Source organism: Dipodomys merriami, unplaced genomic scaffold, assembly GCF_024711535.1.
Source record: "Dipodomys merriami isolate MVZ:Mamm:240054 unplaced genomic scaffold, mDipMer1.0.p SCAF_542, whole genome shotgun sequence".
NCBI lineage: Eukaryota > Metazoa > Chordata > Mammalia > Rodentia > Heteromyidae > Dipodomys > Dipodomys merriami.
In genome coordinates, this window is record NW_027206116.1 from 659572 (window position 1) to 671708 (window position 12137).

The window sequence follows — 12137 nt, forward strand, 5'->3', positions numbered from 1 at the left end:
AAGGGGGTTACCATTCAACGTGTCAGTTTATAAGTACTATGTATCTTGACCAACATCACACCTTTCATTATTCTTCCCCATCCCTCCCAAACCAGCCTCTCCCATTGATTTCCTAGTATTTTTTTAAATTAGGGGTTCTCACATATTTCCTTGGCCATGGTCTTCCTCCATATGACCTCCCATGTAGCTGGGATGACATATAAGCCACCATGCCCAGCTTTTGGGGGTTGAACTGGGATCTTGCTAACTTTTGACCTGGCTTCAAATCATGACCCTTCTGATCTCTGCCTCTCAAGTAGCTAGTTTAAAGGGATGTACCAGCATGCCTGTCCATAGATTTGATTTTCACAAAAAACATATCTAGAAAATTCTCTTAAAACTTGTTATCTATGGCTTTTAGGGGGAGGAAAAAAAAACAAACAGAATGAAATGCCAGAAGCTAGGAGCCAAGAGCTATCAGAGGAGCTGTCAAAGTGGCACAAGTCACTTCTAATGGACCATCACAGAGGAGAAATCAGCCCAGGAGGCTAAGGTTCTACTACTGCTGTTCTGGGTCCTGTGAGCAGCTCCTCTTACTATAAAGAGACAAAAGTACCCTATATTTCCTCTTTGCATAGGTGCTTTGAGACACTTAAAAAAAAATTGAGTGCTTAAGGATAAAATCCACTTATAGACCTGAAGTAAAGAGGGGTCCTGTTGTGTCTGTGCTTCAAGACCCCTGTGGGCCAATCCAGGAATGGACCAAGAGGAAGAGGCCAGCTGTGTGCCCAGTACCTGATACCCACAGGAATACTGTGCCTGTGGTCCTACTGATCCCCATGAGCACCATTGGGGTAAGTAGTGTCACTTCCACTTGCCAACAAAGAAATCTACTAGGAACCCATGACCAGTTTGTGACAACCCATTTCCAACAGAATAAATGCATTGAGTGATTGATCAACCAATCAATGAAGAGCCAACTTGGTCTCATATTGGAAGAACTAAAGCTAGAAGGAAGACAGACACTATCAGTGCCACACTCAGCCCATGTCACTAACTCATTTCACTTGCTGCTTACAGGAACAATTTATTCCATGACACAAAACAAGGGTGCCTAAGACATAGATGGCAGGTGTTAGTAGCCCTGCTCAAATGTCAAAGCTGTAAATACACCAGGTTGCCATGGCACCCACCTGCCAGGTTAGCCCTGTAACAGGTGGAGGCTGAGCTCAGACCCTCAGGGCCAGGACCTGCTGATGGGGACCACAGAAGGGAGACAGTCAATTCAGACTCTATGTATCTGGCTTTGTTCTTTCCAAGAGAGGGGTTCCCTGATCTTCTACCCGCCCCAGTTTAGCTATCTCCACACAGACAGGCAAGTAAGTACATCACTCCCAAAGGGCTCAACATCCTGTAGCCCAGTGGGGAAGGCAAAAGATGGAACTGCTCTCTGGAGAGTACCAAGTGTGGCCCAGAATGCAGACATGTGGTACCACAAACAGCAGAAAGGGACAGATGGCCCATATTCTGTGACCCTAAAATGGATTCCTTCAGAAACTAAAAGCTGGGCCTGAATACTAACTACAGACTCTCTCCACAAAAGAGGCATTGGGACTTTCCTGGAGATCCAGCCATAACTGTTTGCACCCTGTTCCCCAGCAAGTGGTAGCCCTCTGCTCATTGGGCACACAGGAGTTGTCTATAAAAGTCTTGATTCAGCCTACTGGGCTCATCTACATCACATGAGCCCACAGCACTCAGAGCCTGCATGCACTGCAGCTTTGGCAGTCTCCAGACTCCACCCTACATTTCCACATTTCTGTATGTTCTTGCCTCTGCCCATCTCTGCCTGTGAAAATCCTACTCTTCTACTGCTCCTTTCAGCCAACCAGTACTACTTCCTCCAGGAAGTCCTCTGGAAAAACCTTACACTGTTATTGTGCCTGTTTCATTCTCTTGATGTGCAGACAGCAGCAACTAGACAATGCAGAAAGGTGCTCAGCTCCAGTCATTTGTCACAGAGCCCCCAGCAAAACAGTTGTATGCTGGGCTAACAAGCTTGGACCATGGCTCTTGGTCTTCTCACAGTACCCTATTTACAGAAAGTATCCTTTCTGCACCCTCCTACTTCTCCTCCTCAGACTCCCAGCTGATTCATCTAATTTTCTCAAGGTCCTGCTGATAGCTAATTGGAAATAAAGGAATCTCTAATAACAGGGTGTCCTTCCCATTAAATTTGGGTTTTTAATCAAAGGAACTCTGCAGACTAGGACTTAAAACAAAGATGGAAATTCTAAGCTCCAAGACTCTAGGGGATGTTTTGACAAGGAAAAGTCTTAATCCTAAGGCTAGCCAATGTTATAATATACAAATTGATGAAAGGAAAAAGAGGAGGGGAGGGAAAGAGAGGGTACAGGTGGGATCCTGGGAGAGCAAGGGAAGGGTGACATTGTCCAAAAAGAAATGTACTCTTTACCTGACTTATGTAAATATAACCCTTCTGTATATCACCTTTATAATAACAATAATTTTTAAGGCAGGATCCAGGTTCAGGAACATAAAGCCTCAGATCTCAGCACTCAGCAATCTGAGGCTTTTATTTATCTTTTTATTTAAAGGCTGACTGCAAGGAAAAGCTACCAAAGATTGATCAAGTATGTTAGCCTAGGGAAAATAGCAAGTCAAGGAGAGACTTGACTCTGATTTTGAGCAAGAAATATGTCTGAGCCTCAGTTTCTGTGTAACTTGGTGGGGAGGGCAGAGGTAAAATAGCCCTTCCAACATGACATCCCAGTCTCTATGACTCATGGTCTCACCTCTTCTCCCCTCCCTGGAGAACAATGTCATTTGAAGGCAACCCAATTCCCCTCCCTCCTTACCTCAAGCCCCTACCCGGGTCTAAAGGGAAAGGTATAGCTTCAGATCGCCCAGACAATCATCAGGCACAGGCAGCATGTGAGGGTGGGTTCATCCCTGCAAGGGGAAAGAAGGGGTAGGGGTAGGAACAATTGTTGGTTGCAATGGGCACAGAAATGCTCCCATTCATGCCATCTGTCTGAGCCCAGAAAAAAAGACAGTCAGCTGGTTGCCTTAACTCCAGTGGCCTACCTTTTTAAGAGATTACAACTGCCTGCTAAATTTAAGTGCTGCTCTAAAATCAGGACATATAAGGTCTCTCAGCCTGGATCTGACGGGTTTCATAATGTGTAGAGCTGGAGAGCAATGAAGAATTAAACTTGGAGGCAGTATTGTGCATCTAATTAGAGATCTTTAAAAATAGCCCTTTCTCTTCTCTCAGGCTGAAGATGAAGTTTGAGTAATAAACAGGCATCTGCTAAGAGCCTCAGTAGAGATAAACACCCCAGAGAGCAACCATAAACAGTGGAGCCCTCTCTGAGCAGCAGGCAGCATCCTGCTCATCAGTGGGAGCAGAGGACCCAGAACTCAGGGAAATAGGGATGGGGGCTGCATGAAGGCATAAAAGAAGGTAGAGATAAGAGACTGGGAAGGAGGGAGGTGGGCTTTCCACAAGCAGGAGAAACTGGGCAGATTTGTTTGATAGAAAATTTAGAAATGGCTGCCTTTTGCAGGTAAGCAAAATACAAGACCCATCTGCAGGACTTGGGGAAAGCCACCCAGAAAATTCCCTGCAAAGACCTGTTAAAAGTGGGAAAAATTGCAATGTGGAGTGGGGCATTTAATTACATGCTGCAATTCAAGCACTTAGGAGCTGAAGCTGGCGGACTGTGAGTTCAAGGACAACATGGGCGACATCGCAAAGTCACTTCAGAAGCAAAACAAGAACAAACAAAAACAAAGTAAAAACTGGATGCTGGTAGCTCACATATGTAATCCTAGCTACTTGGAAGACTGCAGTTCCAGGCCAGCATGTATCTATGTAAGTGTGCACGGGTGAGTAGCAAACATCTATGTAAGTGAACAGGGATGAGTAGTGTACATCTATGTAAGTGAGCAAGGAAAAGTAGCATGTACCTATGTAAGTATGCAGGGGTGAGTAGCATGCATCTATGTAAGTATGCAGGGTCAAGCAGCTTTTTATTTATTTGTCAGTCATGGGACTTGAACTCAGGTCCTAGGCACTGTCCCTAAACTCTTTGGCTCAAGGCTATGCTCTATTACTTTGAGCCACAGCTTCATTACTGGCTTTCTGGTGGTAGATTGGAGATGAGTCTCACAGATTTTCCTGCCTGAGCTGGCTTTCAAGTGTGATCCTCAGATCTCAGCCTCCAGAGTAGCTAGGATTAGAGGCATGAGCCACTGGTGATTGGCTTCAAGCTTTTAAAAGAACCCAAGATACCAAATATATGACAACAGACACACCTAAGCTGAAGATGGAAACCTGAATTAAGAAGGAACTCCTGGAACCCCTGGCTGAGGTGAAGCCGAGGTTTTACCCAGTGTCCCCTCTTTTGTGCTGTCACTCCAGAAAGGTAGCTGGCCAGGACTCCTGGCATAGACCCCACAGTTCCCCAGGCCCTAGCTGCACAAGCCCTGTGGGACATTCCTTGAGGAAAGAAAGAGACTCCCTTGGGGGTCTAAAAAGAAGCCTCTTATCCCCCATTATCCCTCCATCTGTCTGCCCTTTCATTGGCTGTCTCCTCCTTCCTTCCTCTGAGCTGAGAGCTCCTGTCCTTTACTACCTTTTCATCTCATGTACCAGTTCAGCTGTCCCGACTCATGGAACTATCTGTACTGTGGCTTCTGAGCACACAGCATGTGGGTCACCCACTCAACTCTCCTGGGATGATCAGGGATCCAACATAGGGGTCAGAAACTCCCCCACCTGACCTTGGACCCACTCTACTACAGAAATCAGCTCTCCTTAGTAACTGAAAAGTCCATGTGATTTCTCCAAGCACTTCATCCTCTCCTGTACCTCATTCTCCTGGCTCTCAGCACAAATTATTACCAAATAAGTGGTCAAAGCCAGTATTCAATCCTAAGAGCAAAGCAGTGGTCTCTATCCCTCAGCACACTAATACAACAGTAGCAGAATAGAGGGTTGTTAGATGCCTGCTCCTGTTTCACAGTGTTGGGCTTCTGGGCTACCTGGGCATGGCAGGAACTCAGAGTTGTACATGTCCTACAACCCTGCTACTACAGCGGCTCAGGGACCAGTGGTCCCAGTCCAACATCTTGCTGCCCTCCTCTTGCTGCTAGCAGAAAGGGCTTCAGCACTAGACACACTCCATTGCCCAGAGAAGGAGAAAATGGGAGCCACAAATCAGCTGCAAGCACCATCCCTTTTGTGAGGCTTGCTTTCACCTCTAAGTCCCCTCAAAAGCGACCTGAGCAGCCCTTGAAAGAATGAAGGAGCTGCAAGGTATTCAACACAACCATGAGGAGGTAGAAATTTCAGGTGGGAAGAAAGGCAAGAAAATTATTCAGTCATTTAGAAAGAAAAAAATACCAATGCAGATAAAGAACACACAAAAAAATCCCTAACCCTAAACAAAACATATCTACACATACACAGCTTCCTAGGGTAGCTTTTCTGTGATGAACTATAGCCATGCTTGGATACACGAGCAGGTACAGAACAAGCTTACTATACTTGGCATGGCAAAAGGCTCTGCATGCAGCACACAGGAATAGATATTGCTCAACAACAGACCTAGTCCCTCCGCAAAGGTTTGTTTGTGAGCAGAGGGCCAGGGCCCTATCACTCCCACCAGCTCTGAGTTCCTGAGACCACATGATCAATGCTTTAGAGGGAGGCCCCTTATCAGCTCCAGACAGCTATGTTTTCTACCTTTGGGGTGGGAGGAAAAGAGATTTTGGTGGTAAAGGGAGGATCAGAACACCCCAAAGTAAGATCTGTCAGGCATATTCCTAAAAGGACAAAAGAAGCCAGGGGGGCCTGGAGCTTTGTCTTAACATTCCATGCCATTTCATTGCCTCTGATAGTACAGTCTCCCTGGATAGCAAACTCAAGCCAGAAAAACCTAGTGCCAGAAGGATTTCATCTGGGGGAGAGCAAACTACTATCTAGTTTCAGGAAGGAAAGGGAAGGAGGAAGAATGGAGAGAAGGTAAGGCATCATGGGATCGTTCATAGCTTCCAATCTTGTAAGCCCCAGCATCCCTATTTTCCAACTTTTAGCAAGACCAGAAAGTTCTTTAAAATACCAATCTAAGCAAACAGCAAAACATGAATAGCTTGATTGGCTTTATCCAAACATATAGCTGCACCAGATACATGCATGATTTTTGTCTGTCCCCTCCCAATTAGGTGGATCCTTGTTTTGAAGAGAAAATAGGTAAATAAATTAATTTTCCTTTACAAAAATTAAATGTGTTTACTAGAAAAATTGGGGGTAGGAAGGATGGGGTATTGCTCAGTGGTGAAGCAATAGCCTAGCAATCATGGGCCTCTGAATTCAAACCTCAGTACTGCCAAAGGAAAGAAAAGTTTGGGGAAAAAATATTAAAAAGTAAACAAGGAAGGGGTGGGGTGGGGAAATCAACTCTAGTGCTGCCATTCAAAGAAAGATTAAAATTTTGTCAGGTTTCTCCCATGAGGAGAAAGCTATGTATAAAAGTAGGGAAAGAGGGAGAAAGCCAACCTGAGGATGTAGCTCAATGGTGGATTTCTTGCTTAGCATGCAGGAAGTCCTGAGTCCAATCACCAGCACTATAAAAAATAAAAGCCAAGGGGCTGGGCAGGTGGCTCAGTGATAGAGTGCTTGCCTTGCAGGCATGAGGCCCTGGGTTCAATTCCTCAGCACCACATAAGCAGAAAAAGCCAGAAGTTGGCTGTGGCTCAAGTGGTAGAGTGCTAGCCTTGAGCTGAAGAGCTGAGGGACAGTGCCCAGGCCCAGAGTTCAGGCCCCATGACTGACAAAAAAAAAAAAAAAAAAGCCAAGCCGGTGCCAGTGGTTCCCACCTGTAATCCTAGCTACTCAAAAAGCTGAGATCTGAGGATCTCTGTTTGAAGCCAGCCCAGGCAGCAAAATCTGTGAGACTCTTATCTCCAGCTGATAAGCAAAAAGCTAAAAGTGGCACTGTGGCTCAGGTGGCAGAGTAGTAGGCTTAAGCAAAAAAGCTGAGAGACAGCACTTAGGTCCTAAGTTCAAGCCCCAGGACTGGCACAAAAATGAAATAAAATTAAAAAGTCAGCAAAACCAAAACTCTAACTGTCCTGAGGGCTGCTACAGGAGATGACTTGACTGGACCCTCCCTTTCCCCCCCCCCCCACGCCCTGCTGGGGCAGGGGGAGTAGGAAACAACTACCAAAGGACCAGCACCTGGAAGGAGACTGAACAAAGAATATCCTTCTGAAGAAGAGCAGGTTCATGTCCTTCCCTCCTGAGCCTCTTTCACAAGGTCAGTGATGACCAGTGATGATCCTATCTCTACACAACAAATGCAGATGAGACACTTACAGACGATACATCATTTTTCTGTCACCACCTGTCCACGCACATATCAACAGTGATTTGAGAGCAATCCCACAACCTGCCCAAGTGGGAGGCAGATGAAAGAAAGTTGTAGAAGGGACAAAGGAAGAAGCAGTGCTCAGGAAGGGAAGGAAAAGGTGTGTGGAATTGTCTACCAAGCTCAGTGCCAAGTGTCCCAGTCATGGTGTGATCCTGACTGTGGTGGAACCCAAAGCTTGGATAGAATGACCTCAGTCCTGGTTAACCCGTGTATGATCAGGAAGCAAGTTGCTGATCTGGGCACAAATGTGGTTGTCTGGGTTCCTCACCATAAACCAGTGGTTTGAGGGTGAGCACAGCAAATAGTTCTCCTATTATTTCAGGATGTTTATGCAGATGCTTGCTGTGTGGAAACATCTGCACGTGGGCAAATCATCATTTTCATAAATCTCTTGTCCAAATACAGACGCAGCAGTCACACTAACCCATGACAGAGTTCACTCATTCAAAACACATTTCTTCAGTAGCCACGATACCACTGGGCAGAGACTCCCTGAACCTCTGCTACATCCCCCCACACACAGGGCTTGGCTGTGGTTCTGGCCTGGCACAGAGGCAGACTTCAGTCTCAAGGGGCTTGCTGCGGTCCCACAGGCAGCCGAGCACTTAAAATGGGTACTTTATTGCTAATCAAGCATACAGGAGCTTCTACAGATTACAACAGGCACACAGACTGCCAAGCAAAGGCAGCAGACGCACCATCCTGCCACTGACAGACAAGCTAAAAGGACATTTCTAACAACCAAGCAGAGCTGAATATGAACAAGTGATAGCAAGAGATAATTGCTGATTCTGTTACATGCAATACTAGTATGTGGTTTTGCAAGAGAACTCTCTTTTTAAGAGATGGATGAGCTGGACACTGGTAGTTTACACCTATAATCCTACTTACTCAGGAGGCTGAGAGCTGAGAATCATAGTTCAAAATCAGCCCAGGCAGAAAAGTCTGTCAGATTCTTATCTCCAACTAACCACCAAAAAGCCAAAAGGAGAGCTCTGGCTCAAATGGTAGAGTGCTAGCCTTGAGCAAAAAGCTCAGGGACAATGCCCAGGCCAACTTTAAGCCCCAGAACTGACATACACACCAAACTAGATTATATAGGAGCAGAGAATTACCTAATTATACCATTCCATTTTTGTGTGTGAAAATGTTACAGTGAGTGTCTTGCTATGTATCCCAGACTAATTCTATTCTTCAGTCTCCCACATATTTTTAACAGAAAACTATAATACATCATGGAAGATAACTTATCACAAAGTTGTATAAAAGACTAAGGAAACATTGAACAAAGAGCAAGGAAGGTTTGGGAGAACTAGAAGTTAATACTGAATACTGCTTTAAATGTCATTTCCTAGTGGGGTGAGAAGATATACTTCCACAAAATTATAATGTAAGTCAATACACAGTGGAGGTACCTTTGGGGAGCCTCTGGAGGTCAGAGAGCAGCCATAAGCTTTGTCTGTATCCTACTGTTAAATTCCCACCCCTAATAGACAAAGGATTCAGTTTATCTTTTCTCACTTGCTTGCAGGGGGGTGGGGGAGTGGGGGGGGTGGGGGTGGGGGTGGGGGGTGTCCAAGTTGCAATATGGAGTCTCAGTTTCCTCATCTGTAAAATGGGTATAGCACATTACTTTTTTGGAGGGCTAATGTGGGGTTCTAAGGCCATAAAACATGAAAAGTCTCAGCATAATGAATAGTATTCTTTTTCCTGGGTCTTTGAAGAACAGAGGTGGTTAGCCCTTTGTGGGCTTCTAAGATTAGCAGTATTTAGCCCAAATCTTCTCAAGCCTCTACCACACCTCCCTCTAGCCATAGTCAATACTCTCCACTGAGATAGAATGTCTGTTCTTTAGTGGTGAGAAGTGGAGGGGCAGGCTCATGGCTGGAAGGCAAACACAGATAGGAGGTGGTAAGTGGAGAGAAAAGAGACACACCCAAATTATAGGCAGAAAAGAATGAGGATTATGTGGCTGCTCCTTGTAGCTCCTGGAAAAGGGCCTCTACAACTACAGCCAACCATAGCCCTTAAGCTAATTTATATCAAAGTGCCATTGATTAGTAACAGGCTAATTATGGAAAGAAAGTCAAAGTCAAAGCCTTAAGCGTGCAAGGATAAAAAGTGATGTCATAATTTTATACAAGTGTGCTTAAACACGGCTTTCAATTGCCACAGAAAGAAAACTAGTATATCTCAATATTTGCTTCCCTGCTCCAAAACAAGAGAGTAAAACTAGAATTGATCCTAAGGTCAAGAGGATTTCAATGCAGTCCTTCTAGTCTATTTTAAAAGCCAACATTCAGGTCAATGGTGGAAAAAGGCTTTCTCCCAAAACGATATCCAAATACCAGCAGTGAGTCTACTATCACATCATGGATAACTTTCTCTGGAATAGAGGACAGAGTGGTTTGCAGGTTGACCCAGGCTAACCTGGGTCGTTCAAACACTTTGTCAAAGTATCTCTGGAAATCCTGGTGGACAGGCACTTTCAGAAGCCAGGAGGCTCCAGTCAGGCCCCAGTCAGGCTCCAGTGGGGGCCACAGAAGATCACATAGAACACTACATCCCATAGCCCTGGGACAGTGGGAAGGATGCTTGCCTTAGCACCTGGCTCAGTCACTTTCCCCATTTCTGAAAGTGGAATGGAGGGAAGGGAGGGCCTAGACTTTTTGGAGAGTAACCACAAAATCATCCACAAAAGTGCCACTGGACAGGACCCTGCTGGCCAGGAGGACTTAATAAACCTATCTTTTCTCCACCTGGAGAAGGCTAGTTCTCAGGATGATTAAAGTTTCTGGATAATCAGTGAGGGTTATTCTGGGGTTTCTAAGTCCACCTGTTGGGTATAACCGCCCCCCCCCCCGGGGGACTAGCAGATAGAGGGCACCGGTTCCAGGGAACGAAACGTGGAGGGCCAAGCAGCCTTGATATTTTCCCATGGGATCTGCCTACAAGAAGGTTTGCTTAAGTGATTTCATTTTTCACCCGAACCACTTTAGATTGTGGTGAGCAGAATGACAGCAAGAGAGCGGGCACACCACCCCAAACTCTGCAGGGCCCTAGCAAAAGCTTCCAGATGAAAACTCTTCCTGCTTTAAGGCCTCGGAATAAACAACGTGGAAAGACACACGTTCACTCGGGTTTCAACACGCCGCCTCTTCTCCGTTCAGTAAAGGCCCTTCCTTCCCTGCTCTGCGGGTGAAGCTGGAGGGGATGAAATGAACCCCACCTGCTTATGGGCTGGGGGAGGGGGGTGATGGGGGAGGATAGCTAGATCAGCTGCCGCAAAGGCTTTAGGCCAGACGCCAAGTCTCCCCAGCACCATCCAGGCAACGACAGAGCGAGCGGGCAGCGCGGAACCCCAACACCCCCGAAGGGGTTGCTCCTGGGCCTGGGGTGAGCTGGGCTGCTGGGGACAGTGGCACCCGCCTCAGACCCAGCCTGGGTCCCAGCGGGCAGCCGGCCAGGACGTTCACATTTGGCCCAACTTAACTTCCTGTAATCAAGGAGGGAGGGGACCCAAGGGAGGAGAAAAGGCACCCCAGGGACAGAACCGGACAGAAGGAAGCCCTCGATCCTGGGAAGCCAAGTTTGGAATGATCTCCCGCCCGGGGTCGGGGACACCGCCGGCGCGTGGCGCCCACTCCGCGCTGGCGACGAGGGTTTCTGGGGTTAGATTGCGGGGTCCGGGTGTTGCGGGGCGGAGTGAGAGGTAGCTGGGTAGCTCGGGGTGTCCGCAGGACGCTTTACGTTACGTTCGGAATTTCTTTTTCCTTTGAGACCGGCCCGAGCTGCTTAGGGCGCCGCTGGCTCGTCGCTCGCCCCGTGAGGCGGGTGCTCCGGGGATGCCGCAGCCGCACCTGACCCTTCCGGGAGCGCGACTGGGCGCATAGTCCAGCCGGAGCCGTGCGCACCCGTCCGTACCCGCCCTCCCCACAGCCCACGCCTTCCCCACCTTACCGAAAGTCTCGCGGGCCACCGGGACTCGGATCAGCGCCCGCTTCCGCCTCGGGCTGAGGAAGCAGCGGACTAGAGCCTCCCGGCGCTTAAGAAGCCGGGAAGCGCAAGCGAGGCCGCCCAGCGCAGGCTTAGCCGGCCGGGCGTCTGCAGGTCTGCGTGGTGCGGTGGACAGGGCTGGGATACGCCCCCACCTGAGGCTCAGCCAATGACTTGGCATCCGGGGGCGAGGACACGCCTCCTTTCCAAGGCGTATAACCAATGGTCGTGCGGCCCGGAGCCCACCCCAGTGCCCGCCCCGCCCCCACGGGGCCGGCTGTCACCGCTGTTGTCTCTGGCGCACGTGGGCAGAAGCCCGGCCCAGAGCGCAGGGAGCGGCTGGGCGCTCCCACTCTGACTGGGGAGTGCAGGTCGGAGACCGGCCGAGGGCCCGATGGGAGCGGGTGTGGTGTCACTGGGAGATTAAAATCCCGGTGTGGCATTCTGGTGCCAAGGGAGAGACTGAGGGCTGGGCCTGCCTAGGCAGCTGGAAAGCGAGCTTCATGGTCGGCTTTTGGACATGAGGGAGCAGCATAGGACTTCCAGTGATGACTTCTATGAGGCTCAGTAGAGCTCCTTACTTGCTCTGACTTTTTTGTTGTTGTGGCCGGTACCAGTACTTGAACTCCGGGCCTGGATGCTGTCCCTTAGCTTTTTTTTTTGCTCAAAGATGGCACTCTACCACTTGACTGAGCCACAGAT

The 12137-nt window shown here is 48.0% G+C and overlaps 1 protein-coding gene and 1 long non-coding RNA gene across 7 annotated transcripts in view; one reads left to right on the top strand and one right to left on the bottom strand.

Annotated features, from left to right (window-relative positions):
• LOC138811637 (F-actin-monooxygenase MICAL2-like) overlaps positions 1–11529 on the bottom strand; it is a 201219-nt gene extending 189690 nt beyond the window's left edge. For all 6 annotated transcript variants that reach the window (XR_011367463.1, XM_069999342.1, XM_069999339.1 and 3 more), the window contains exon 1: positions 11400–11529. The gene's annotated coding sequence lies outside the window, so the exon portion shown is untranslated. The remainder of the gene's footprint in view (positions 1–11399) is intronic.
• On the top strand, positions 3394–6260 carry LOC138811639 (uncharacterized). Its single transcript, XR_011367464.1, has 3 exons — positions 3394–3466; positions 3700–3891; positions 6232–6260. It is a non-coding gene; the product is annotated as an uncharacterized lncRNA (long non-coding RNA).
• Positions 11530–12137: the final 608 nt, after the last annotated feature.